The 26,448-nt window shown below is 43.4% G+C and overlaps 1 protein-coding gene across 36 annotated transcripts in view; it reads left to right on the top strand.

Moving 5' to 3' along the window:
- MICAL3 (microtubule associated monooxygenase, calponin and LIM domain containing 3) overlaps window positions 1–26,448 on the top strand; it is a 190,388-nt gene that overhangs the window by 32,614 nt on the left and 131,326 nt on the right. The window contains exon 1 of one of the 36 annotated variants that reach the window (XM_035126939.3): window positions 25,827–26,130. The exons of the other annotated variants lie outside the window; for them this stretch is intronic. The gene's annotated coding sequence lies outside the window, so the exon portion shown is untranslated. Of the gene's footprint in view, window positions 1–25,826; window positions 26,131–26,448 lie in introns of those variants that run through there. 36 annotated transcript variants of the gene reach the window in all.

The raw sequence follows: 26,448 nt of genomic DNA, 5'->3' as shown, positions 1-26,448 counted from the left end.
CTGTCACCTTTGGCTTACTTTGTGATATTGTGATACCAGAAGGACAGAAATATGTACAGTGGTACCTCTACTTACGAATTTAATGCGTTCCGAACGCACATTCGTAAGTTGAAAAAAATTGTGAGCCGAATCCCATAGGAATGCATTGGGAGAAAAAATTCGTAAGTCAAAGCAACCCTATCTAAAAATTTGTAAGTAGAAAAAAATCCTATCTAAACCGCATCCAAGATGGCGGACGGAGCTCCATTCGTAAGTAGAAACATTCGTAAGTAGAGTTATTCGTAAGTAGAGGTACCACTGTATGTTGTACAAGTTCTTACTGGAACTATGAGTAACAAAATATGTCTTCTGATGTACTGTACCCAAGAACTGTAGGATTTGGACTTCTGTTTTCTTTTACTTTTGCTATTTAATGGTGCTTTATTAGTGTAAATTATACTATAAAAAAGAAATTATACATAAAGAAAATATTGCTGTTAGTGCATACTTAAATTGCTTCCTCCCAGAATCTAGACGAGAGATGCGTGCTTTCAAAACATTTACCTCCCATCCCCCTTGCAGATAAGTTTATGAAAATTACCAGCCCACAGATACGTTCTGCTAGCCCAATTATTTGTGGCCCTTTGACAGCTAGGGTGTGTGTGTGTGTGTGTGAGAGAGAGAGAGAGAGAGAGAGAATTATTTTCTCCACTTTACAAAAGCTTTCCTGTTTTGTAAACAGACCAGGCAATTGTAACTTTTCCCAGATTTTAACCAGCAAGGCCATTTCCACCCCTAGGATCTGAAACTTGACATTGAGCAATCCTTCTCTTCTACCAAACCTTGTCTGTATAGGTGACTTCTCTGAGCATCCATATGCATTAGCTTCAAAACAGAATGCATAGCCTTCCTGCCTGAGGAAACACCTTGACATAAGGAATCCTGCAGCAGGCAATTTGGAGGTAGTAGCTGCACAGGAGGGAGCATATTCACTGGGTGGGGGAAATTGCAGCTACTAATCTGCATATTTAAGCCAAAACTTTATATCTTCATCAAGTCCCAGCAGCGAAGACATGTGTCCTTTTCTGCATTATTCTAACAATTTGCTTAAAGGTGTAAATTAGTTGCAGTCCTTGCTATAGTTCTAATGTTGTGACCCTTGATGTACAAACTGCAAATATTTTCTGGCTACATTAATCCATTGCAGTCCTGTATGTTCCTGCTACCCACAGGGAAATTTCTTTTCAAAAAACCACCTTTAAATTGTAAATTCTTGGCTTACAACTCATCCTGTAGCAGCAGATACTCTTAATTGCTTGTGGTGTGAGCAAAGTATTTTCTTTCTATCGGTTTTAGAATCCCCATATGGAGAAACCATGACATCCAAGAGCTGAGGCTATGTTTGTGGGACTTTTAAGTTGCTCTGCTAGTGCTTGAATAAATGGAGCAGATAAAATGTTTTCCTTTAAAAGTGCCTTTCAGTGTGTAGTAAAAAGAGCAATGAATGTGGGATCCAAATGTTGATTATTTCTGCAATATTTTTTTATGATACAGAGGGTTTCATAATTCTCAGCTAAATTTTCCTTTTAGCTAAGGACAAAGTACTTTGTTCAAGGCAGGTAGCATATTAAACCTGCTCATGTTAAACATACTAAATCTGCTTCTGCTGATACAAATGGATTTGATTTTTTCACTCCTGTGATGTGGAGTCACCCTTCCCAGGGTAATGTCTCTTTAAGGCAGACAATTTATCTCGTTTCCCATTTCTCCCAACTGGGGGTGTCACATATCTTCCCCAGTATTTTGAATCCAGAAATCAAGAAACTTAATGCAAGATGCTCTCTAAGCAGGGAAGCTGAGCAACTTCTGTGTCTATTAATACATTGTTTTCTGCTACTAGCAATGTGCTCTGGTCACTTTCAGTTTTGTTTCATAACCACCCCATGAAGTCAGGTAGACCCAAAGATAGTAAGTCTGAACTTCACGACTGAACAGGAGTTTTAACCTAGGCCTTCCCCCATTTAGGGCTGGGCGATATATTGATATATCATTCGAAACCAGTGTGAAGTCCATATCATGATAATGGTTTCATAATTTTTAACTTGGCAATAAATCGTGAATCATGATGTGTGTTAGGGCTGGGCGATATATCGCCCCAAACCAGTTTGAAGTCCATATCGTGGCATCAGTTTCATAAGTTTTTGACCTGGCACTATATTGTGAATCCTGGTGTGTTCACGCTATGCAAAAAACACAATGTGGGGAAAACCATGAAGCCAAACAATGCTTCTCTTGATTCCGGCAGCCCCTGTTAACTCTGCAGACTCAGCTCTTCCTTGCCTACAGCAGGAAACAGCGAACCACAAGAGCAGACGCCTGCAAAAATCACGATGTGGGAAAAACCGTGAAACCAGCCACTACCTCTACATAGTTCCATCCTTACTGCAGGCATCATGATAAATTGCTATATTGTGATGTTTAGCTGCTGATATATCACATTGTTGAAGACCAGATATCACCCACCCCCACCCCCATTCCAGGTCAGTTCTGTGTCTTCTAAACCACTGCCTTGCATGTTATAGTGGGGCATATTCTGGGAACCATGAATCTGTCGCATATGCCTCCTGTCCTACTGACTTCTGCATTCAGCATCTTAGGAAAACTAGTTTGGGGAGCGTATGCAGACCTAGATCTGGTTAACAATGTCATGACCCTCTCCTCTGCCCCGTCCTCACCAATCACTTGTTGAGGACTATAGATTGCAGTTGCTGCCCAGAGACCTTACAGTCCTATGTGCTGTCTGGTATTAAACACAATAATGCTTAGTAAAGTTGATTTAAGATACCGTTAAGAAGAAGAAACTACCGTAGTTTTTAGGCTGCATTTCTTCACTCAAGGTAGGGAACCACTATCTTCCCATATTTAAAATGATAAAAAACATATTTCCACCTGGCTTTAGTGTACCGTAGCTCAGAAAAAACACCCCACGTAATGGCATATGATGAAAAGAAAAAGATTGGGACTTGGCCGAACCTGTTTGTGTTGGAAATGTCGCTGTGTTTCAGTGTCCAACTTTCCAAGCTGCCAGTGTGAGTAATGCAAAAGTGAGATGGGTGGATTTTTATATAAACATCTGGTCCTGGAAGCATATGGGGATTGGTACTCAAAGCAGTTAAAGATAATGCGGCACTTTGCAAGCCCTGACGCAGACTGGAATGAGTGCAAAGTATTCTCCGGAGAGAGAGAGAGAGTTGTACAGCCATTATTCAGCCCTACTTAAGTAAGCTATGTCGCATTATCCCTGATGCAGTTGCGTTTCTTGTTTTGCCTGAGATGGGTAAGATATTGCTTAATAAAGTAGGTTTCCTATAGCAGAGTAAAAATGGCAGCCTTGGTATATTTATATTAGCAGTGGTTGCCCATCCTTCATTCACATCCATTCTGAAAATTTGTGCATAGGCACTATTGATGTTAGAGCAATAATTCCCAAAGTGTGTGCCATGAGAGCTGTTAGTGTGCCTAGAGAAATATATTCAAAATTAAAGTCTCTTGTGAGCCTTTTTATCCACTTGGTTGCAGAGGAGGTTGCACACCGTATCCCTGCATGATGTGGATACTTTTGCCTTGCTTCTATAATAGGTAGTCTTTGCTGGCAGCATCTGCATTGGGTATGACTAGGGATTGCAGGGGTGCAACAGGAACTGCCCTGAGAATGCAGAGCTTGAAGAGGAACACAAGTTCTGGTCCTTCCTGTCAGCTAGGAGACTAAGGTATTCAGGGTTATCTGGGTTTCTTTGTGTGTTTTTGTGTACACACAATTTGTTGTAAGTCTCCTTGGGATCATTCAGTCAAAATAAATCCTATAAATTTTCTAAATAAACTTTTAGATTAAATGAAACTGCCGTACCTGTTCACAGATGAGACATGCTCAGAACAGGGACTCTTTCAAACTGTGTGCCTCAGCTACTGGAGAAACACGGAGGGAGAGCTTTTCCTATATGGACTGCTGATATCTGAGACTTAAAAAGAAACATCAGGAAATTCAGTCCTGTTTCTCATCTGTCCACACAGAAAAATATATTTGGATGTCCTGCATTCTGTTTGGAAAAATGGTCATTAAATTCTTTGTTCAAACTTGTTGTCAGCATCTCCGTTCAGAAAAGTTGGTGTGGAGGTTGCTATGCATTTTACAGCCTTTCCAACAGGTCCTGGGCAGCTTCTCCAGCCTGGTGCCCTGCAGATATTTTGGACTACAACTCCCATCAGCCCTAGCCCAGCCCAACTATCTGTAGGGCACCAGTTTGGGGAAGGCTGCTGTCGATGCGAGAGAAGGAAGAATGTGGCAGTCCATCCTAGATGAAAATCTGGTGGCTTCTGGCCGTCTTCTTCAAGTGCATTTATATGAAACAGATCTCAGGCATGTCTGCCTATGTAAGGAATGTTGGCTTGAAAGAGGCTCATAATAAGGCTGTGATCTAGAGAGCTGCATGGGTTAGTTTCTGCATACAGCATGGCTCTGAACTTGCTGCTGTGTGTGCTACACTGCTTGACAAACTGCTGTTGAAACGAGGGAGTTTTATTTGTATGCCACCTTGCAAGAAATTCAAGGCACCATACATCATTCCATTCCCCATTTTGTCCTTGCAGCAATCCCCCAAGGTAGGTTGGTGCAAGAGAGTCGCCCAGTCAACGTCATGGCTTGAGTGGTGATTTAAACCTGGGTCTCAACCAGCGGTGTGGGCTGCTGCTTTTGAAGTTGAGGAGGGAACAATGAAAATAAGTGGATTGTGTGTAAAAACCATGCTGCACAGGTATACAGGGTTCTGGGGATTACATCCCAAAGGGGCCCCTGTAGAATATGATGGCATCACTTAAATCAAGTGCCACAGTCTAGAATCCCCCTGGTACTTGGGTGACAGGAGAGAGCCAATCTGGTGCCACTGTCTGCTGTAAAAGATCATTCAGGAGACTATTAGGACGGTTATCGCCTTGTATGGCTGAACAATTTGGTCACCTGCATGCCTTCTCTAGGTAATCACCAACATTTGGACCTGAATGGCTGAGGTGTCTTGAGTTCTTCTCGTCACTTCCTCCTTCCTTCTTCATGCATTGCAAAAGCACCCTAAATGCTGTGGGTGAGCGACTGAAAGAAACACAGGGTGAGATCACCATGGCTTGTCCTGGCCAGACAACCTTTTCTGACTTCCAGTGACACTTTGGCTGCTTAATAATCCGACAGATGAATGAGCCTTCCACCCATTTTTTTATTTTTTGCTTTAATATCCTGGCTTGTTTGGAAGCTGTTAAACATAGTTCTCCAGTTTGGGAGGTGGGAACACTAGCTAATGGAATATGTCCCGGCCGATTTGTCTCCTATACAGTGACAAGGGTTGGATGTGCCGCCACTCAGTCATAGCTTGACTTAACCTGAGATATGATTGTCCAAACTTGCCCTATCTTCATCTTTGAATTCATCACAGAATTACACGGGTCATGGTATCAGAACTGGAAGCAGTGTTAGAAACTGAGATATGAAGGCTAGGAGCTAAATGGCATCTTAAACCTAGGTTATGGGCCCAACAACAGAATGTCTAGGCACACTTTTTACAGGGATCAAGCCTGCAATTTTGGCATTGTTGGCACCACACACTAACCAACTGAGCTGTCTCTGCTCAGGCTAGTGCCTTTCAAATTGGATTTGTGCCTTCTTCCAGGCAGGCTGAACTACGAGTGTGTAGGCTGTGGGAATCAGATGTATCACAGGAGTGCATCCAAGATACCTCCATGCAGATGGATCTCAAGATAAAAATATCTTTCATTCCTTCTTTCCTTGCCCCAGTCCCTCCCTTCCTCACCAAACATATGATTAGGGTGCTGACAGCAATTGATTGTCTCCTTGCCTGTTTTAGCATATTGATTTCAAGTCTTTCACCCCAGTCTGAGAGCCTAAAAGTATTTCAGTTGAAAAATTGGAAGTATGTTTGTCCTGTCAAAGTTTGTAACGTAGCTGCTCTGCAGAAAGCAAAGTGAGTGTTTTGTTTGTTCCTGAAGGGATCTTTCATTGAAGCAATCAGTGTGATAAGCTTAGAATGCCATTAAAAAGTTGCTTCTCTGCTGCCCTTTTTCAGTATGAGTAATCTTTCTATTTACTTTTTGTACAGGAATGTCGGTGCCAAAGTACATAGCATACCCATATAGCAGTCTTCATGGTCCTGACGTGTTCTGGGTGGGTTGCACAATGATGGGTTTTTCGTTTTTCATTTTGAATGTTGTTTTTTCTTTTACCAGGCTCAACATTACCCACTGTTGTTGTGTGTCCCTTTCAGCTTTGTTCCATCACTACACTTCACACTTAAATTTCATCCCAGCACTTGTTGCTGATATATACATTAATAATTGGGTTGAGGGGGGGAATAACAATGTACTGTATTGTTAACCGCTGATGTGATGTTTTTACATTCTGCTGTAGAGGGAGATATAGGGCCTGAAGTGTAGAGTTATTTTGCAGGTGGGTCCCATTCCAAAGTGTTTGAAACCCTGCCATATAGCATGCATCCATGCAAGAGAAATGTTTTCCTACGGAAAGGCAGCAAGTCTGTGTAGGAAAATAGGAGTTGCTTGTATTGGCTGCTGGGATGCACTCAGAGGCAAGAAACATGCCACTTGCACATTAAATAAACTTGTATTTTCCTGTATGAAGATTATTTCTAGAGCACCTGTATCAATCAGGGAGCTGAACAAGAGATTTGACCTGCTTGCAAACCGTATGTTTAAAGCACCCCCCCAAATATGGGAACTGTAGTTTAAGGGTTTGGGGAATTGTAGCTTTAAATGCATGGTGTGTCTGCAGCCTTATAAAAAGCCCCCTTCCAACTCGTATGATTCCATGTATAGGATAGCAGTACTGTGTGCAGGTGTCACAGGAAGCTACCTTATACTGAGTTAGACCACTGGCCCACCTAGCTCTGCATTGGCTACACTGACTGGTTCCAGCTCTCCAGGCTTCCTCCCAACCTTAACTGCAATATCAGGCCTTGAATGTGAAACCTTCTGCATGCACAATGTGCTCTACCACTGAACCGCAACCCTTCCTCCTAAAGGTCAGTACAAGCTTTGCCCTTTAATTTTACCTTTTCTTCCTTTTGGCTAACCCTACTGGTCAGTCTAGCCCAGTGTTGCCTGTCTCTAGGCCAGGGGCAGCTAATCTGCAGCCCTCCAGATGTTGCTGGACTACAACTTGCACCATCCCTGGCCATGCTGATTAGGTCTGATGGGTGATGTGTTTCAGGCAGGAATCTTAAGACCATTGTTGAATTGGCCCAGGAGCTTTAAAACGTAATATGGGAGCAGGTCCTGCATCTGTAGTTTCCCTCTGGTTTCCTTTGTTTTCAAGACTGGTCTTGGGGCAAGGCAAACTAGGGGCTAGAGGTCCTGTGCATTGAGAGAGGCCTTTGGTGTAGGAAAGGTGAAGGAGCTTGCAGCAGCTTGTACTGAGCTAATGTCTCTCTCTGCTGTGTAACAGTTATGGAGGCCCATTGAGAGAATCTGTTAGATACCCAGCACAGGGCATGAGTGGAGTGTGCAGCAGTAAAGTTCTAAAAGAACTGGTGAGCTGCTCCCAACCCCCACCCCGTCCCACTGCCAATAATTTTCAGATGTGATTTGGCCGCCCAGAAATAGTCAGCTGTGCCAAGGCAGAAGCTCGGAGGCCTCTGTTGCTTTGGCTACAGTGCTCATATGCTTAGCCTGAAATCCTGGCCCTATGCCAGTTAGCAAAACTATGGAGGATGAGGTGATACCATTCTCCATCCTGCCCCCATTCCTGCCTTATTGTTTGGGATTTGTTCGAGCATAACATGAAATTAGGTTGCATTAGCCTGGCTCAGCGTCCGTAAACAATATTTGCTCTGTCACTTCCCTCTGTGGGCTACCCTCTTCACCATCCTTTGCTATTCCCTCTTCTCCTCCTCCATGTATTGCGAATCTAGTTGAGATGGCTCTATTCATTCCACCCCAGTCACAAGAGGAATGCAGGTTAATGATTTCTGAAGTAATGAACTTTGAGGGTGGAAATGAGGTGGAAGTAGGAACTGGAGGCTGGTACTTTGAGATTTGGTTTGCCTTCCACATTACTGATCTGGTGTGCATGAGATACTCCTCTACTCTTGCATAAATGAGGCATTTTGAAAAGCTGTAGTAGGCTCAGGTTTATTGCAGGATATTTCAAACTTTCTGCCTTCATGCATTGCTGTTTCCATCAATGTGAATGCCACAAAACTACTGCTCATTACAAAAGATTCTAGCTATACATAGGAATATAGGAAGCTGCCTTATACTGAATCAGACCATTGATCCATCTAGCTTAGTCTACACTGACAGGCAGCCGCTTTCCCTCTGTCCTACCTGGGGGTGCTGAGAATTGAACCTGGAATGTATGTAGATATAGTTTCTGCATGTAAAGAGAAGTTCTGTGTTTTGGAATGGGCTGAGTAAGTGTTCCAAGCACTTGCACTTACTTGACATTTGACTGCCGGGAAAGTGTTTCATTCTCTGCTTTTCAGCAAACATACAATCACTGGGCTATCTTTAGTCAGCTTGTGGCTTAACTTTACCTCAGGAGAGACAGAACATTGCAAGTGGTTTACATTTTCCTGTGAGGAACACACTCCTTGAAGAAAGCAACTCATCTCTCTCATTCATCACTGCAACCACTTAGCGCAGGAAAAAAAAGAGCATTGTTCAGTCGGCTGATGTTTGCTTTGTTAAAAAAAATAATCCTCTGGAACAGTAGGCTACGTGGATGTTTGGCTGAGTAAGAGTTGGAATTGAAACTTCTGTGGCTTAAGGATTTTGTTTACTTATTTTCCTTCCTTTTACAGCATCGTGTCCCACCTTCCTTCAAGTTGCGTGCTCTCTCTCTCTCTATATATATATATTTGGATGCTCCTGGTATATAAGCAGAAAATGTAGTTCATGACTGACCAGGAATGAGACCTTGGGATCATAGTGAATAGCTCAGTGTAGATGTTGTCCAGTGTGTGTCAGCTGTGAAGAAGGCAAATTCCATGTTAAGGATCATTAGAAAAGGAATTGGGAGGGGAAAACCCTGTCAATACAATTATATTATTCAAATCCATGGTGTGACCACATTTGGAATACTGTGTACAGTTCTGGTCACCTTCTCTTAAAAAGCATATAGTAGGGTTGGAAAAAAGGTTCAGGAAGGGACAACCAAAATGATCAAGGGGATGGAGAGATCAATGAACAGTTGCAGTATTTGGCACTGCTTTATTCTGGAGAAAAGGCAAGTAAGAGGTGACATGATAGAGGTTTATAGAATTATACATGGCTTGGAGAAAGTGGATAGAGGAATTTTTTTCTGCCTTTCTCATAGCACTAGAACAAATGGATATCAAATGAACACGAATGTTGAAAGATTCAGGGCAAATAAAAGGAAGTACTTTTCATCCAGTGCATAAGTAAAACTGTAGAAACTCACTCCCACAGGACAGGGATGGCCACAAACCTGGTTGGCTGTGAAAGAGGATTGGACAAATCAGTGCAGGATGGAGGGTATCATTGGCTACTGACCACAATGGCAGGAATGCTTCTCAATACGAGTTGCTGGGAACCATGGGGCCAGGAGGAGAGTGCTCTTGTACTCGGGTCCTGCTTCCAGGCTTCACATAGGCCTCTGGTTGACCACTGTGAAGACAGGATGCTGGTCTAGATGGGCCATTGGCCTGATCCAGCAGGCTCCTCTTACGTTTTTATGTTCTTAGAGACATAACAGTATCCAAACCGCAGATAATAACAAAGAAATAACCAGTCAAAGAGAGTACAGAATCAGACTCTCATCCACAGGCCATCTTGTTAATCCAGGAGGCCTTCTAAGACAGGGGTCAGCAAACTTTTTCAGTAGTGGGGGGGCTGGACTATATTTGGGGGGGGTAATGAATGAATTCCTATGCCCCACAAGTAACCCAGAGATGCATTTTAAATAAAAGGACACATTCTACTCATGTAAAAGCATGCTGATTCCCGGACCGTCCGTGGGCTGGATTTAGAAGGCGAATGGGCCGGATCTGGCCCTCTGGCCTTAGTTTGCCTACCCATGTTCTAGGACTAAGTTTACTTATGCCTTTGCACTTACTAAAACTAGCTACCTTTTGAACACACCTTGGGCTGTCATTAGTGAGTTTCAAAAGCTTGCTGGGAGTGTGGATATTTACCGCTCCAATTCCAATTGTATCATTCACCCATCACCAGTACTGGTTCACAGCTTACTTTCATTAGCCACTATGCTACATTAGTTTATATGAAGAAGAATACAATGAATAAGTCTCTGAATCCTCATGTTTTTAATTTTAATATGCAGAACATTTGTTTCCCCTGGTTTGTGTGGCATAGGTTTGAATTGCTTGCCCTTCTGAATTTTGCAAAACAAAATGTCTGAAATGTCCTTGAGGCAAAAAAAATATGACAATCTACTTGCACACATCAAACTGAGATGCATCTGTCTGTAAGATGAATGGTATTGAATTATAGCTCTTTGGGCGAAAGAACTTGCTGCATTTTATCTAAAGATCAAATCCCATGAGTCCGATAATGATTTAAACCTCCTTTGTATTGAATAAAGCCTGTAGCTTAACAAGTATCGATCTGAGGCCAAAGTCTTAGAGATTCAAAATTTAGTTTTGAACAAAACTGAGGATCCTGCTTCCATTTAATGAAAGTTTTTATATTAAAAAAGCCCATGCTGTAGAAAAATGCCCCATTTCTTGAATATAGCTTTGGGCTGTTGCAGACACTGCAAGAATTCATGTCCATGCAGCAGATTTATTTAGTGTGCAACTATTAAGTGTTTTTATCTATTCACTGGCATATTACTTGGAATGATGCAGGTAGTTCATGGTGTGTACAATTAGACATCCAACTGCTGATGTCTCTGAAATGTACCATGTTTCTCATATTTTAAGGCATCCCTAAAAAATAAGGCATGGCAGGATTTTCAAGACCTGGCAAAATATAAGGCATACCCCGAAAATAAGACATGCTGGTACGGTATGGCAGGGCACGCCGCGCCAAGTCCCGACCCAGCGGGACCCGGCAAGGGCAGCAGCGCGCGCTTTGCCGAGCCCCGACTGAGCGGGAACCAGCAAAAGCAGCAGCCCGGCAAAGCGCTGGCTTGGAGCTCGGCAAAGCGCGCGCTCTGTTGGAGCTCCATGCCGGCGGCGGGCTGTGCAGGGGAGAGACCTGGATCTCGTAGCTGGCAAAGGGCGCGTCTCTCTCGCGTGGTTAGGGCAATTGGCAGAAAAGTACTTTGCCGCTCTTGCGCTTTCGTTCGCGAGCTGCTTTTTGGCTGTTGCTGCTGCTTTTCTTTTCTTTTTGTCGGCAAAAACAAATGTGAGGGGGGGAGGCGGGGAGAGCCCAACGAGCGGCAGAAACGCCTTCCCCTTAAAACCCGCCCTCTGCTGCTCACTCAGAGAGCTGCTCACTCGCACAAAGGGCTCATCGGGTGCTGCAGGCGCCTCGCCTCGCCTTCCGCGCGTGCCCAGCAGCCGCTTCTTGCGCGGGCGGCGGCTGCGCGCCCCGACGCCCCTCGGCTCCCTCAGCTCGACCTGAGCGGGGAGAGGAGAAGCAGGGCAAGGTGGCGAGGATGCTCCCCGCCGCCAAGCAGTTGCTCCGGGGCTGCAGGAGAAGGTGGCGAGCGCCTCAGCCCTCCTCGCCGCTCCTCTGAGAAGGGAAGGCGGCGTCTTTCTCCCGGCGGACCGGCTGCCTGTGAGTGGAGGACACGGCGTGCCCCTGACGCAGGCGGCGACCCCGTCGCTTGCTGCTTCCTCCTCCTTTCTTGGCTCAGGCCTGAGGAAAGAAACTTCTTAGCGCACGCGCCACCCGCTCCTTCCTCGGCAAGGCAAGGCAAGGCAGGGCGAGGCGGGCGCTTGCCCAGCTTTGGCCGTCTGTTGCTCCACAGCCTTTCAGGCTGTAATCGTGTTTACAGGCAAAAGCAGCAGCCCGCCGCCGGCTTGGAGCTCGGCAAAGCGCGCGCTCTGTTGGAGCTCCATGCCGGCGGCGGGCTGCTGCCTTTGCTGGTTCCCGCTCAGTCGGGGCTCGGCAAAAAAATAAGACACCCCCGAAAATAAGCCATAGGCTTATTTTCTTGAGTAAAAAAATATATAAGACATGTCTTAAAATATGAGAAACACGGTATATTTTGCTCACCCCTCATAGTGACTTGCAGTTTATTAAAATGCAGCTTCTATTAAATACAGTGAAATGATGAAATAGATAACTAACAGAGTCGGGCCAGAGGTCCTATGCAGCCCCTAATGGCATTTTATTGTGGCCTTCCGTTCCTCCTGAAGCTCTCTCATACTTCGATCCTGTTAGAGTTCCTTCCTTCCTTTCTGTCCCCTACCCCCCACTCCTCCTGTTTTTTAAAGGTTTGTTTTCTTCTTTCTACCTAGGTTCTAAACCAGGGGTTCCCAAACTAAGGCCCGGGGGCCGGATGCGGCCCAATCGCCTTCTCAATCTGGCCCGCGGATGGCCCGGGAATCAGCATGTTTTTACATGAGTAGAATGTGTCCTTTTATTTAAAATGCATCTCTAGGTTATTTGTGGGGCATAGGAATTCATTCATATTTTTTTCAAAATGTAGTCCGGCCCCCAACATGGTCTGAGGGACAGTGGACCGGCCCCCTGCTGAAAAGTTTGCTGACCCCTGTTCTAAACCATTGTGAGGGGAAAGTATTTTATTTGATGATTTAAAAAATTTCTTCTGGTTGTATGGCTTGATCTGAGAACAAACCAATAAGACAGGGGTGTCCAAACTTTTTTCAAAGTGGGCCAGATTTGATGAAGTGAAGGGCCATGAGGGCCGACCAAAGGGCTGACCAATGTTGTTGACCTTTTTTGGCTTGAAGTTGTTGAGCTTTTTTTAGGATTTTACCCCAGGAAATAAACTGCCACAGGGGCCAGATTAGACCCCCCCGAAATGGACTTTGGACACGCCTGCAATAAGGCTTCTACACTCTCTGTGTGTGTCATGTGCATGTATGTCTTGCTCTCTAAACTCAGAAATTACTTTCACTTACTTTCTAGAACAGTAACTGGGTTGCTCTCCTGCACTATAAATAAAAATTTAAACCCTCTGTATACTTATGTGAGAGTAATCCTATCAAGCACAGTTGAGATTACTTGTGAGTTGAACTTCATAGGATTGAGAGTTCTGCTCTGAGGCAGCTGTGATGAAATTGAAAAAGGGGGTGATCTTTATTCCAGATTAGTTAACCCAGAGCGGTTTTGTCTCTGACTTTGCTCACTGTTGACTCTGCTCACTACTAGCATGCAGCTCATGACAGTTCACTCACGAGAGCATGCAGGACTCGATAGAGGAAAGATTGCCCATCCCTAGTTTGCATCCTAAAACCTGTTGGTAACATTATCACAGCCCAACAAAGTATTTATTAATAGGAAGATCTTAACCCAGAAGCCTCCCTGGGCAAGGAATTATACGAGTAGATTTGTAGAACAGTATCTCTGTTAAGATAAGACAGGCATCCACCATCTGTACTTTGTGGAAACAATTGAAGACATTTTTATTTTTGCAAGCTTTTCCAGCTGTGTGGAAAGGTCTCTGCCTTAGGTGTTTATTTTGAATTGTTTTAAAACCTATAATTAGATTTTTGTACTATTTTTAAAAAAGTTTTTGAATGTTTTTAGTGTGTGTTTGTAAATCACCTTGAGGCTCATGTGAAAGGTGATTCCTAAATTAAGATAATAAAGAATAAATGCAAGTAACAGACAGTGTCACAACTGTGCATCTATAATTATCTATTGAATTCTAGTGCTGGGATCATAGCTGCCAAGTTATCCCTTTTTTTAAGGGATTTTCCCTTATGCTGAATAGGCTTCCTCGCGAGAAAAGGGAAAACTTGGCAGCTATGGCTGGGAGTACCCAAAGCAGGTACCCTGCTTAAGGTACAGTGAGAGAGCCAGAAGCAAAAGGACTTGACTGGGATATTTACCCTTAACTTTGGGTTCTCGTAATGATGCAGCATGGCTTTTTATGCCCTTTGCCAGAAGTATACATCTAAAACTGACTTCCCAACAGCTGTTTCGGTAGCTAAGCTGACACCTCCCCTTTTCCATTCCATCACAGTAGGTGGTAAAGCAGCCTTTTGCAGTGAAACCACATGGTCTGAAATCTGGTGTCTGTATATAAGAGGTCAGTTAGTTCTCTTTAACAGCATTCCCCTCCCCAACCTAATCTAATAGATGCATTTAGAGGCCAAACTGAAAACACATCAGCTCTCACTCCCCATTGCTTTGCCCAGGACCACAGTTGGCTTTGACAGAAATGACTTCTTCTGTATTTATATTGGGTAGTAAGGGCTTATAAATGGGAGGGAGGAATTCTTGGCAGGAAATACAGCCCGATCCCCCAGCCCACCCGTAACAGGGCTGTGTATTGTTGTCTGCTTATTCCCCCTCTCTTCTCTGGAAAATGATGTCACTGATGCCCTGATCAGCCCTTTATGGCTATTGTCCAAGGGTCATTAAGGAGGCAGGGCACACTGTTTGCATTCTCCACCTACCTCTTTTGAGTTGAGAGTGATGAGCTTTGTCTCTTCTTAACTTAGACAGAGATAAGACTAATTCTTTCCAACTCTAACTTGCTAGACATGAAAGGCCCATTATTTAGAATCGAGATTATTATTAATTTCATTTCTATACTTCTTTATCTTTATGCTTTGATTAGTTGCTTTCCATCTTACCAAAGAATAGAGATTGGAGGGAGCACTTCAGTTCATATCTCATTTAGAGACGTGCTTAATTTGCATTTCCTAAATCAATATGTGAACTGAAATGCAACTGTTCGCATTGCATCACATCTTTCTGTCTCGGGAGACAATGGAGAAATGCACTTTTGCAGGCAAACACTACTGTGACTGTAAAGACCGATGCAGGAGAGAGATGTTTTGTTGCAGCTGGGGCTGATGAAATTTGCACATGCCTGAATTTTGCAATGCCATTCTTCAGCCATGTGTAAATGTCCATGATGGACTTAAGAAGAAAATCACAGACTGATGTGGAAAAACAAACTTAATATTGGAAGAAAGGGAAATGGAGAAGAATCAAAATGGACAGATTCACCCATAATTAAGATAGTCAGTTATTAAAGGGCTGCGAGAGTTAATCCACTAAGTGCATGAAACTCTTAACTCTTGCTGAAACTCCAATTTAATGTGAGCTGTATTCTTCGTTTGGGTAATTCTATTTGAGCCTTGTTGTTCCATCATTCTGAGAAGCTTGGGGTGGCCCCTAAGTTTTGGAACTCCTTCCTTACAGAGGTGTGTCTGGCAACATCTTTGTTATACATCTTTGCTGGACTGCTGAAGACACACAAACCTCTTTTGATGCCTGAGATGTATGTTTTTTTGGGCATGCCTTATTTCTGCGATGAGAAGCCGTTTTAATTGTTGTAACTCAATTGTAATAATAGCCAAGGCAGGAGGAAGGGTCAAAAAAGGTTTGTGTGATTCCTTCTGTTCCCCTGTGGGTCCCTGTTCTGAGAGAATAGAAGTTGTCTGAAGAGTTCCCCACCCAGAAGTCTCAGTTACACTGGCAAAACGGATTGAGCTAGGGGCACCTGAATCCAAGGCTCCAGTTTAGATTGCAGCCCCACCCAAGTCTGCTTTTAGATTTATTTATTTTAATTTACAGCATTTGGCAAGTGTAACATTGTGGGTGTTTCTGTTTAGTAAACTTGTAAATGTAAATATATAATTTATATCAATATAAATCTGGCTAAATTATAAGCTAATTCAGTGATGTGAGCATGCTGTGTGTTGCTTTTAAAAGACAGAACAACCATATAAACTAGAGGGGAAGTAAGCACCCTGAATATTCAATATCAACATCAGGTTCTCCCCCCCCCCCATATTTTCAAGTACTGTTTGTACCGTACTTATCACTAAATAGAACTTCACATGGGGGCTGGTATGTTTTGCCTTTTAGGGCCAAGAGCGGGGGGGGGCACAATTTTAATAAGAGAAAATGACAAAGGTCAAAGGTCCCAAACCAAATCTCCACTCCATGAGACTGGTATTAATACTTGAAAAAGAACTAACACTGGAGATCCGTGTTCACAGATCCCCCACAATATGCCTTTAAGTCTTCATGAAACAGGTAGCTGGTCTGCTTTCCATTAATTTGTGCTATTTACAGCAGTTGGACTGCAGAACTGCGGTTAGCGGGACTTTTGTAATAAAGTTGCATTATAATTTAACAGACGTTACCCTTATATTTTATGGGACGCGGGTGGCGCTGTGGTCTAAACCACTGAGTCTAGGGCTTGCCGATCAGAAGGTCGGCGGTTTGAATACCCGTGACGGTGTGAGCTCCCGTTGCTCAGTCCCTGCTCCTGCCAACCTAGCAGTTTGAAAGCACATCAAAGTGCAAGTAGATAAATAGGTACCGCTCCAGCGGGAAGGTAAACAGCGTTTTCATGCGCTGCTCTGGTTCGCCAGAAGCGGCTTAGTCATGCTGGCCACATGACCCGGAAGCTGTACACTGTCTCCCTTGGCCAATAAAGCGAGATGAGCGCCGCAACCCCAGAGTCGTTTGCGACTGGACCTAATGGTCAGGGGTCCCTTTCCCTTTCCCTTTCCCTTATATTTTACAATATTTCCCCCCTGAGAGGCTTTGTCATACTACCCATGACTGGTATTTATAAATACATTTATAGTATATCTTCATTGTCCATTTCTAGTCTATGAACCTTCAATTTTTGGTGTGTGTCTGCTTGTTTTTGAGCAGCCCTTCTCATCCTACCTTTTCCTATTTAAGTTAAAAGCTTCCAAAATTGGCACAAACTCTGGATACATGCCAGGGTTTTCCTCTTGTTGCTTCAAGATTTCCTCATGCAAAAGAAATGATGCATGACCTAAATATTTCCTTTGTTTTATTCAGTAATCTGACATTGCATATCTTTTAGAGCAGGCTTCAATTATGCTTGGTTGATCTGGACGAGGGAGAGAGCTTGCTAACTCCCTCATCGGAAGCTGAAAAGAAAACAGGAGCTGACTGTAGAAACTCAGAGCAGATTAGATGTAAATTGCCAAGTGCAATTTAAAATTGCTGCATTTAGGAATGAAGGCCTGCCTTTAAGTTGACCATGTTCACAAAACTTTTTGCTTTGTTCTTCTATGCCTGTTTTTCCTCTCTCCTTTTGGACTTGACAATGCTACTCCCATGTGAAGACTTCCAAAAACTTACTCCACATGGTGGCCACTTCATGCTGATGTGTAGGGTGGGTACATGAAACCAGCTCTCCACGTGGATATTCCTTATGGCACGGAGAGTCTCCAGACTGTGTCCAAGATTGGCGGTTCTTTCAGTAGAAAAGATCTTAAGCAATATATTGTGCTTTGGTTCTAATCAGTGACCTTTTTTTAAAAAAAACCAATACCTTATCAGCGGTGACCCTATCCAATCTAGACCTGTTAACATGGAGACATCATAGAAACAAATGTTCCCTAACACTTGCTTACTGTAGTAGTCAATCAAGGCACAATTTATTGCTTAATTTTCTTGGAAGGTCCACTGTGGGAAGGGTGTAACGTTTGATTATAAAGTGGCCTGGTGACAGGTTCTGCATGAACACTTTCTCCAGATTTTGAGGGGCAACTAATTGAGCAACTTTGGAGTCAGACAGCACTTCAGCTACTGACCTATGCAGTTGTTTCTGATTCTGTAGGTTTGATCAGAGGATGCTTACAACCACCATGCCATTCTTTTATTTGGAAACTCTTCTTCTTCTTCTTCTTCTTCTTCTTCTTCTTCTTCTTCTTCTTCTTCTTCTTCTTCTTCTTCTTCTTCTTCTTCTTCTTCTTCTTCTTCTTCTTCTTCTAAATCAAGTTCCTCCATTTTTGCATTAGTTGATTTAGGCAGCCAGCATAACCATGTAGACATCAACATCACTGCAGCAGATTTTTTGGCGTGCGTACTGGCCTAATAATTGGACTACATTTCCACTACAGTTTTCTGTACAAGACTAGTAAACATGCAATGGAACTGAAAGCATGCTATCTATCTATCTATCTTATCTATCTATGGTGATGCTTGGTCTTTTTCAAGGGGAGTGTTTGTTCTGTTTACCTTTATTTGCGAACACCAATGTGTTCTTCCCCTTTAGCCCCTGGCATGCTTCATAAATTACTTTTAAATCTCATTTTCTCTGCTACCCTGATTGATTTGTTGTCCTGTTTTAAAACTTTATGTAGACCTTTGAATGCAAAGCTGCTTGCTACTATGTAGGATGCACTTATCATTTGAAAAAAAGAATACTGTATGGGGTGTGCTTTGAAAAATGAAGGTGATTGTACTTTAGCTTTTAATAGTTGCTACTATTGCATTATGACATTGTATGGTTCAGGCTCTGCATTTGCAGAAGAGACCTAATTTCTGAGACAGTAATTCAGGCATCCCCAAACTGCGGCCCTCCAGATGTTTTGGCCTGCAACTCCCATGATCCCTAGCTAACAGGTCCAGTTGTCGGGGATGATGGGAATTATAATCCAAAACATCTGGAGGGCCGAAGTTTGGGGGTGCCTGCACTAATTCATATCCAGTCTTGATTGACTGAAAGAAAGCATTGGTTGCTGTTGATAAAGTTGCAAAACTAGTATAATTTGTAATTTACTATTTGTGCTTGTATGAGTGTTTCCTCCTTTCTTATTTGTTTGTTTCATAAAACGTTCATACTGCTTGATAGTAGTTTACAAAAGTAGTTTACAAAACAAAGTTCTGTTCCTAAGTGCTTCAGGTTGGGTTCCTGTGGTCTTGGTTATTTCCCCTGAGGATTTCAGTTCAGTCTTTGTAACAACTGTGCCTCCAAATTCTCCCTTTATAAGCCTCCCTTTATAACCAACTGAACCTATTTATAATTGTTTTACAGATTGGTGTATGTTGGACATGTAAGCGTTTCCACATGTTCCAGCAGCTGCCCACCAGGCTTCTTCCCCAATATTTGTTTATTTGTGTAGAAAAAGGCTATACTACTCTTCAGTAAAAATTCCCATGGTGGCACACATTAAAATAATAAAAACAGTAAATATATATGCCATGCTACAGGAATCAAATGGTGCAAGAAGCAATTAAGATATAGCCACAGATAAATCACAACTTACCAGTACGTTTCATGCTGAGATGCTCTGGCAGGCTTTCTGGGTGACGGGTGGTACCAAGTAACACCAAGATGAATTTTTAGGGGGAACATCTTTCTTAATTCCCAAAATGTCCATGACATAGCACCACTCCTGGGTTAAACATGGCACCTCCCCCAGGCCAAAGGGGTACTCATTACAGTGGAGCACCTGATTTTTTAATTTTTAATTTTATTTAAAAAGGGGAGCTCAGGGCATGCAGGTAGGAGTCAGTGGTGGGCTGTGCAGGGGCCTTGAAGGTATCTGGTGCTGATGCCAGACCTGCTAAATCAAATGTGGAAGCTGATCATGGACTGATTGAGATACTTCAGTAACCTAGTGTCAGTGTTGGTGACGGAGGCAAATGAAACGTGATCTACTCACCTGTTCCCATTTGTATCAATTTTCTTTGCACAGCAGGTTGCTATATGGCCTGGTATTTATTGGAGTAGCAGTTAAGGGGTTTACAATTTTGCAGTAAGTGCAGTAACTTTAGAAAGTCTTTGCAACAGATCAGTTCAATGGAAGAACATTGTAAGGAGGTAGAGAAAGGGAGTTGTTTACAGCTGCTTACTTCTTATCAACCAAAAAGCACCATAAACGTTCATAATTTCCAGAAGGGAATCTGCGTTATTCTGCTTCTGCTGCAGCTTAGATTTTTTGCTTGGATTTTCCTTTCATTTCAGGCAGTTCCCTTTCTCAGTGAAGTAGTTTCATTGTCATACACATAACTTGAATAAAGAGGCTAATACAAACTTATGCACGATAACTTTTGGTGTTCCTTTACTGTCCAGACTTCCCCAAATCAGTATTTTGTTATTAAGTCCAACGGGCATTCCCTGACCAGTCATTCTTAATGTGTTTCTAGAAATTCTCTTCTCATTCGAAGTGTGGAGGTGTGTTGAAACTTTTAATTTCTAAAATTTGTCTCCTTGTAGGTATGTGTAGCATAACTAGTTTATTAATAGAGTTCTTTGCAGCTCCCTGGTAGGAAAGGGGAAAAGGTAGAGTCTAGAGCAGGCATCCCCAAACTCCGGCCCTCCAGATGTTTTGGACTACAATTTCCATCATCCCTGACCACTGGTCCTGTTAGCTAGGGATCATGGGAGTTGTAGGCCAAAACATCTGGAAGGCCACAGTTTGGGGATGCCTGGTCTAGAGGCTAAATTGTGCTTAAATGGACAGTGCATGGTTCATTCTCAGAGATTTTCCTGCTTGTTCATTTCTTTGCAAGTGATCAAGATTCCCAAGAGGGCACTTGCTCAGCCTGAAAAACAGAGGTGAACTTCACATGGTGCTAAAGAGTTGTCAGTTTCTGGTTATGGCTAATGTTTTCAAGTTTGTTGTTGTTGGCACCCATCTGACTTGAGAGGCAATGGAGTGCACCTCCAAGGGTGAAGTCAAACTGCTGCGCTAGCAGCACTGAAGTGACCTTCCTGGGGCACAAGCCTGGGGAGTGTGTGTCGGGGTCCTGGACTGCCCAGACAATGACCCCGCTTTCAGCCTCGCTGATGTGGTCCAAAGGAAAGCAGAGCAACATGCTTGACACCAGCTTGCTTTCAGGTGATCTTTTAATAGTTGTTGCTGTAAGATCAGTAACATCTATATGTTCCAATTCCGTTTCTGTTGCATAATCAACTCTGTTTCTATCGTTATTAAAAGGCGCATTACATAGATTGCTTTTACTTATCTTTTTTAAAAAGGGAATGGAACCTCCTCCCCGTTTGGTTACTTGTGAAGATCACTTGTAAAGATGATGGGAGCAAGTGTTTGAAACAATAGAACAAAATATACCCAGCCTTTATTGGTCTTGTAATGTTCCTATTTTTAAAGCACTCGCAATCTATTACATACAGAAATAAATTAGAGTGCTTCTGCAAATAAATAAAACAAGACTTGCCTCTTTGACTTTGGATCTGAAAGTCGGTGCTTCCCTTTTGCCAACCCCCCCGCCCCCCGCCGTCACACATTAACCCAGTGTTTCCCAACCAGTTTGCCTCCAGATGTTTTGGGACTACAACTCCCATCATCCCTAGCTAGCAAGACCAGTGGTCAGGAATGATGGGAGTTGTAGTCCCAAAACATCTGGAGGCACACTGGTTGGGAAACACTGCATTAACCAAGTCCCCAAGACCAGCTAAGGTGTCACTGCCCCTTTGTGCTCCACCACTTTGCACGGATCACCCAAGGTGGTAAGAAATAACATGATGGAATTCATCATTTGCATGCCCCACACTTAATGGAGTGAAGGGGGTCTCACCAAGAGTGCATTGCCAAAGAACTGACACTCTGCAGTGGCTCCATGAATGACTTTCAGCCTAGTATACATTTGGGAGAGAAAAATTGCCTATTTTATTGAATCCCTCTTGCCTTTTTGTTCAGGCCTCTACATAATCAGTCATCAGCTGTACAGCATGCAGGGAACTCCGTGTACAGATGAAACATTCCACTTCTGTGTTATACTGCACACAGCATAACAAACCTTTGCCCTCGGGTATGTTTCACACTAACAAGTAGGGAATTATACTATACAGCACAATCTGGTTTTGAACTATTTAAAGCACTTGCTTGATTACTGAATTACTGTTTGCTCTGGTTCTTCTACCAGGAACTGCTTTCTAAATTATGGGTGGACTCCCTGTTATGGCTGCTGATTCTTTTGCTGTTGTGGCTAGTAACAACCCCTTCAGTCTAATGGTCTGGAAGGTTATTTGAGTGCAGCAAGTCACATCTCTTACACAGACTCATTCCATGCTTAATTTCTCATTCTAAGTGATAGGCTGTGCTTGGTGATAGGGTGTGTTCTGCATTCCTGGCATGACTAGGTAAAACAGGGCTTGGGAACCTGTGGCCCTGTTGTTGGACTTGCAACGAGGGCCTCAGGTTTCCCACCCTTGAGTTAAAAAGATCAGGAAGCAGATGATTAGGGAAACGTTAGGAAGAACTTTTCAGTGGCAAGAGCTTTTTGACAGTGGAGCAGACCACCTCGGAAGGCGGTGTGGACCGTTCTTCATTGGTGGTTTTCAAACAGAGGTTGGATGGTCATCTGTTAAGGATGCTCTGTGATTTCTGCATAACAGGGGCTTGGACTAGACGATCCTTTGGGTCCCTTTCAAATCTACGATGTTGATTCTATGACTTCTTGAGAGAGAAAGGAGCTTCTTGTGTTCCATATCTCGTGTGTGTGTGTGTGTGTGTGTTGCACTTTGGAAGGGAAAAACATGAAACTTACCATAAAATGGGGAAGGCCTCATGGTGTCTGGACATACATTCTAGGCCAGAGGTCAGCAAACTTTTTCAGCAGGGGGCCGGTCCACTGTCCCTCAGACCTTGTGGGGGGCCGGACTATATTTTTTTTGGGGGGGGGATGAACAAATTCCTATGCCCACAAATAACCCAGAGATGCATTTTAAATAAAAGGACACATTTTACTCATGTAAAAACATGCTGATTCCCGGACCGTCTGTGGGCCGGATTTAGAAGGCAACTGGGCCGCATCCGGCCCCCGGGCCTTAGTTTGGGGACCCCTGTTCTAGGCACTTGACTGCTTCAGTGAAGATATAATAGAGCAGAACCTGCAGCATAAGGGGTCCTCTTGGTTCCTGCTAGTATTATTTATTTATATATTTACTTTATTTATTTTATTTATTACATTTCTACAGTTTTCTTCTTCCAAGGATCACAGAAATGCTTATAGTACAAAAACACAAAAATACATAACATAGTAACAAACAACACACACACACACACACACACACACACACACACACACACCAGTTTAGAAGGGCATACAGTCTTTGCCTGGCACCTAAAAGTATGTAACAAAGGTGCCAGGCGAGTTTCCTTGAGGAGAGAGCACTTGACAAGCAGGAAGTTGCCACAAAGAAGGCCCACACTTGTGTTGCTATGCTCTGGACCTCTCATGGTGGCTGTCTTTGTGTTTTGCCACCACTGCCCAAGCAGCTCTGCTCAAAAGCAGAATTTTCTGATTTGTGAACATTTGAACCCGCATTATGCCAAAAGTGACTACTAGCCTATCTGACTTAATTTTTTCTGCTCTAATTGACTAGAGCTTGTCATGGTCTCAAGAAGAGTTCTTTCCCATGTACTTGAGATCCTTTAGTTGGAATTGCCAAGATTGAACCTGGAAACTCTTGTATGCAAAACAGTAACTCTCTTACCTTGCTGTGGGCTTTCCTCTGCTTGAGTAGGGTTGTTTGCAGTGCAGACAGCCACAAAATACCTCTGTATAGAAGAGAGTTCCAAAGAGCGGAAAAGAACGAAAGTCTCCTTTGTCTTCTCTGTCTTCCATATATTTTTACACACAAACGGTTAGTAGTACATATTTCAACTTTACAGCATGTTTACATTTTTTAATGAATGACAGCGTTCTAAGTTTGTTAGTTTACTGGTACCTGCCTTTCCTTGATACCCAAGAGGTATAGCATATAAGCTTGTTTATAGTCTTGAATTGCTTTTTCACAAACCTGCAGACTCAAATCTTTTTAGAGTTCACTGAAGCCGTTTGCTTTTACTTCTTAGTCTTCCATGGGCATTTGGGCAGGCAGGTTAGTCACTTGAAAAATGTGACATGAACTAGTCTAACAGATGTCACCCTAAGCTTAAAGAACTAGCCGGCACACTGCAGCACAGGCATCTTGAACCAAATACGGTGCTGATTAGACAACAGATTAATCCCCTACAAAATGATTGCACTGCCATCAAATAAAATCTTGTGGTTTTACATCCACTTTTCTTCTTAAACTGCTCTTAATCACATCTTTTGAATTTGTGGCCCTGGAAACGTGTATGTATATATCTGCTGCGTTCAATCCCTTACGCTGGCTTTGCATACGTTGTCGATGTGGACCAGATATTCTTCAGCTTCTCCAGGCACCCTCATGTTGGAGCACTAGTCCTGGTTCCTTGTGCTGAACTTCGCTTACCTCTGATGTAATGTGCCTCTTTTAGGATGTGTTTGACTTCCCAATATTTAATCCAGAGGATTTAAGACCAGCCCTCAGATTTTCCTATTTGCACTAACTGCCAAAGCATGCTGGTGTGGCATGCTGCCAGTTCATGCCGGCCTTTTGCTGCTCCAACTGACTCATGTTGCTGAGCTGTGGCCCAACCTGGAGACAGGCTAGCGGTGGGTGTTAATGTATTGCATTCACTTTTTCTTTTTCGACTTTCAAGAAGGAGCTAAAGATGGGGGGGGGGTACATGGTGTAAGCTGGAAGCTGCCTCTCTGTGCTACATACTTTGTTCTAGCTCCCGTGAGGCATTTTAAGAGGTGGAGGGGTTTGTGTTTGTCCATGTCAATTCATGGATCATCAGCTCGTCTGGAAGAACGGCTGGTACTTTTGGCATAATGCAGCTGTGGAAGCTTATTTACTTTGGCTTTGAAAATTGGTTTGGCGCCGCCTTCCTTATGCGAAACCTGCTTTGCTCAGAACAGAATCCAGGACAGCAGTTTGCTTTCATTTCCCCCTCACCATTTTCTTTTTTTAAAAAAAGGGAACGCAATTCCTAACTCTCGTGGTTATCAAGAAATGTTTAAAATGTGCTGGGAATGTGTATAAAGGGGAGGCTTTGGGATAAGGGTTGTTTGCTATCCATTTCTGCTTTGTCTCCCTAGGGTTCCCCAGTTATCCTTGCTCTGTTCTAAACAGACTTCTTAGCTCCTTCCATCAACTCATGTAGTTTCTCTCCATTGTCAATTTCGCATAAATGTCCAAAATATTGCAACTAGAACAGAGCATGTTCGTTTTAAAGCAGGGTTGGGGAACCAGGTGCCCTCCAGGTATCGGCTCTCAAGAGACTGTTGGGCTCCCAACTCTCATCACCCCCAGCCAGCATGTCTAATGTCAGATGCCATGGAAGTTGTAGTTCAGCTACACCTGCAGGACCACAGTTGCCTACCCCTAGTTTAAGCCGAATTAACTGGTGTTTCCTTTGGTATAGAGCTAGGTTTTGTATTCTGAAAGCACATGGATCTTAAAAGGGCATTTTGAAGCTCCGCTAAAGAGAAGATTCATGGCGTGACAGTGAAGTCTGACAGGCCCATGGTGCCCACCCACCCCCCAGCCATCTTAGCCCTCCGAGGCTCAAGACAAGTGTACCCAGCTGCCCCCCCCCACATCTTCTGCACAGGCCTGAAGAGGGACAAGCGTCATTGGTCATCTGGAAACTGAACTGGGCAGAGACCAGAGGGAAGTTGCAAAGATCTATCATATTTTACATTGGATTCTTACTAGGAAGCAGGTGTCGCTTTAAAACTCTCTTAGTCCACAACACTCGTATCACTTCCACCAATTCCTTTCACAGCCTCTGGAGCAGCCTTTTTCAGCCTTGAGTCCCCAGATGTTGTTGGACTACAACTCCCATCATACCTGACCACTGGGCCCGCTAGCTAGAGTGATGGGAGATGGATTTCTTAGGAGGACTTTACTTGATCCATGTACTGAACTTGGTATCCTCTTTAGCTTGAGACATTTCCACATACTTGGTGTCTTCAGGCAAATTGCTTTACTAAATGCTAGTTTCAGCCTCAAGTGGGAGTCAGGTGTCCAACCAGAGAGGGGAGCGTGCTGCCCAGTTGCTATTTTTAAGTGCTTGAACAGTGCACAAACACTGTTCACTTGGAAGATGGAAGCTCACCCCTGAAGGCAGAAGCTCCGGTCCTAATCAGCTGTTAGTGCTGCAGAATCCAGGTCATTGGTCCTGTAGAGAGCTGCTTGCTTTGAGACTCTTTGCCCAGGAAACAGAAATTGCTCAGTCCCTGCCATCCTCTTTGACAGCTTCATGGGAAAGCAATTTGTTTAGCTTAGCTGTGCTAACAAAAGTTTTATAATCGCCTTCTGAATGGGGAATGTTGGTACAGCATCCGGAGCAGGCTTTGTTTTCTGGAGCTTGTGGTTTCTCCCATCACTAAGGAGATATGGTAAGGTTGGTTGTTTAGGGTGTGAAGCTTCTAATGGGACAGTGTGGGAAGTCTAGCTAATTTGTTTCTAATTGCTTTGCTTCATCTTCTGGTTTAAATTATGTGGTATGACGTTAGTTTTCGAAGAGTACTGGAAACTGGGATCGGTTGAAGTTTAGAGAACTGGTCTGGTGTAGCTTGTATTTAGGAATTCAAAACTGGAGTGAAAGGGTGTTATCTCTTCACAGAGTATGGAAATTAGCAAACAAAAAACCACAGTGCCTTTAGGATCCATTTTTCAAGATCACTTAATGTAGGTTGCAGTATGAATTCTAATCC

This window comes from Zootoca vivipara, chromosome 9 (genome assembly GCF_965207765.1).
Source record: "Zootoca vivipara chromosome 9, rZooViv2.hap1.1, whole genome shotgun sequence".
NCBI classification, from domain to species: domain Eukaryota; kingdom Metazoa; phylum Chordata; class Lepidosauria; order Squamata; family Lacertidae; genus Zootoca; species Zootoca vivipara.
Note: the sequence above shows the minus strand (reverse complement) of the source record. Positions and strands in the feature narration are given on the sequence as shown.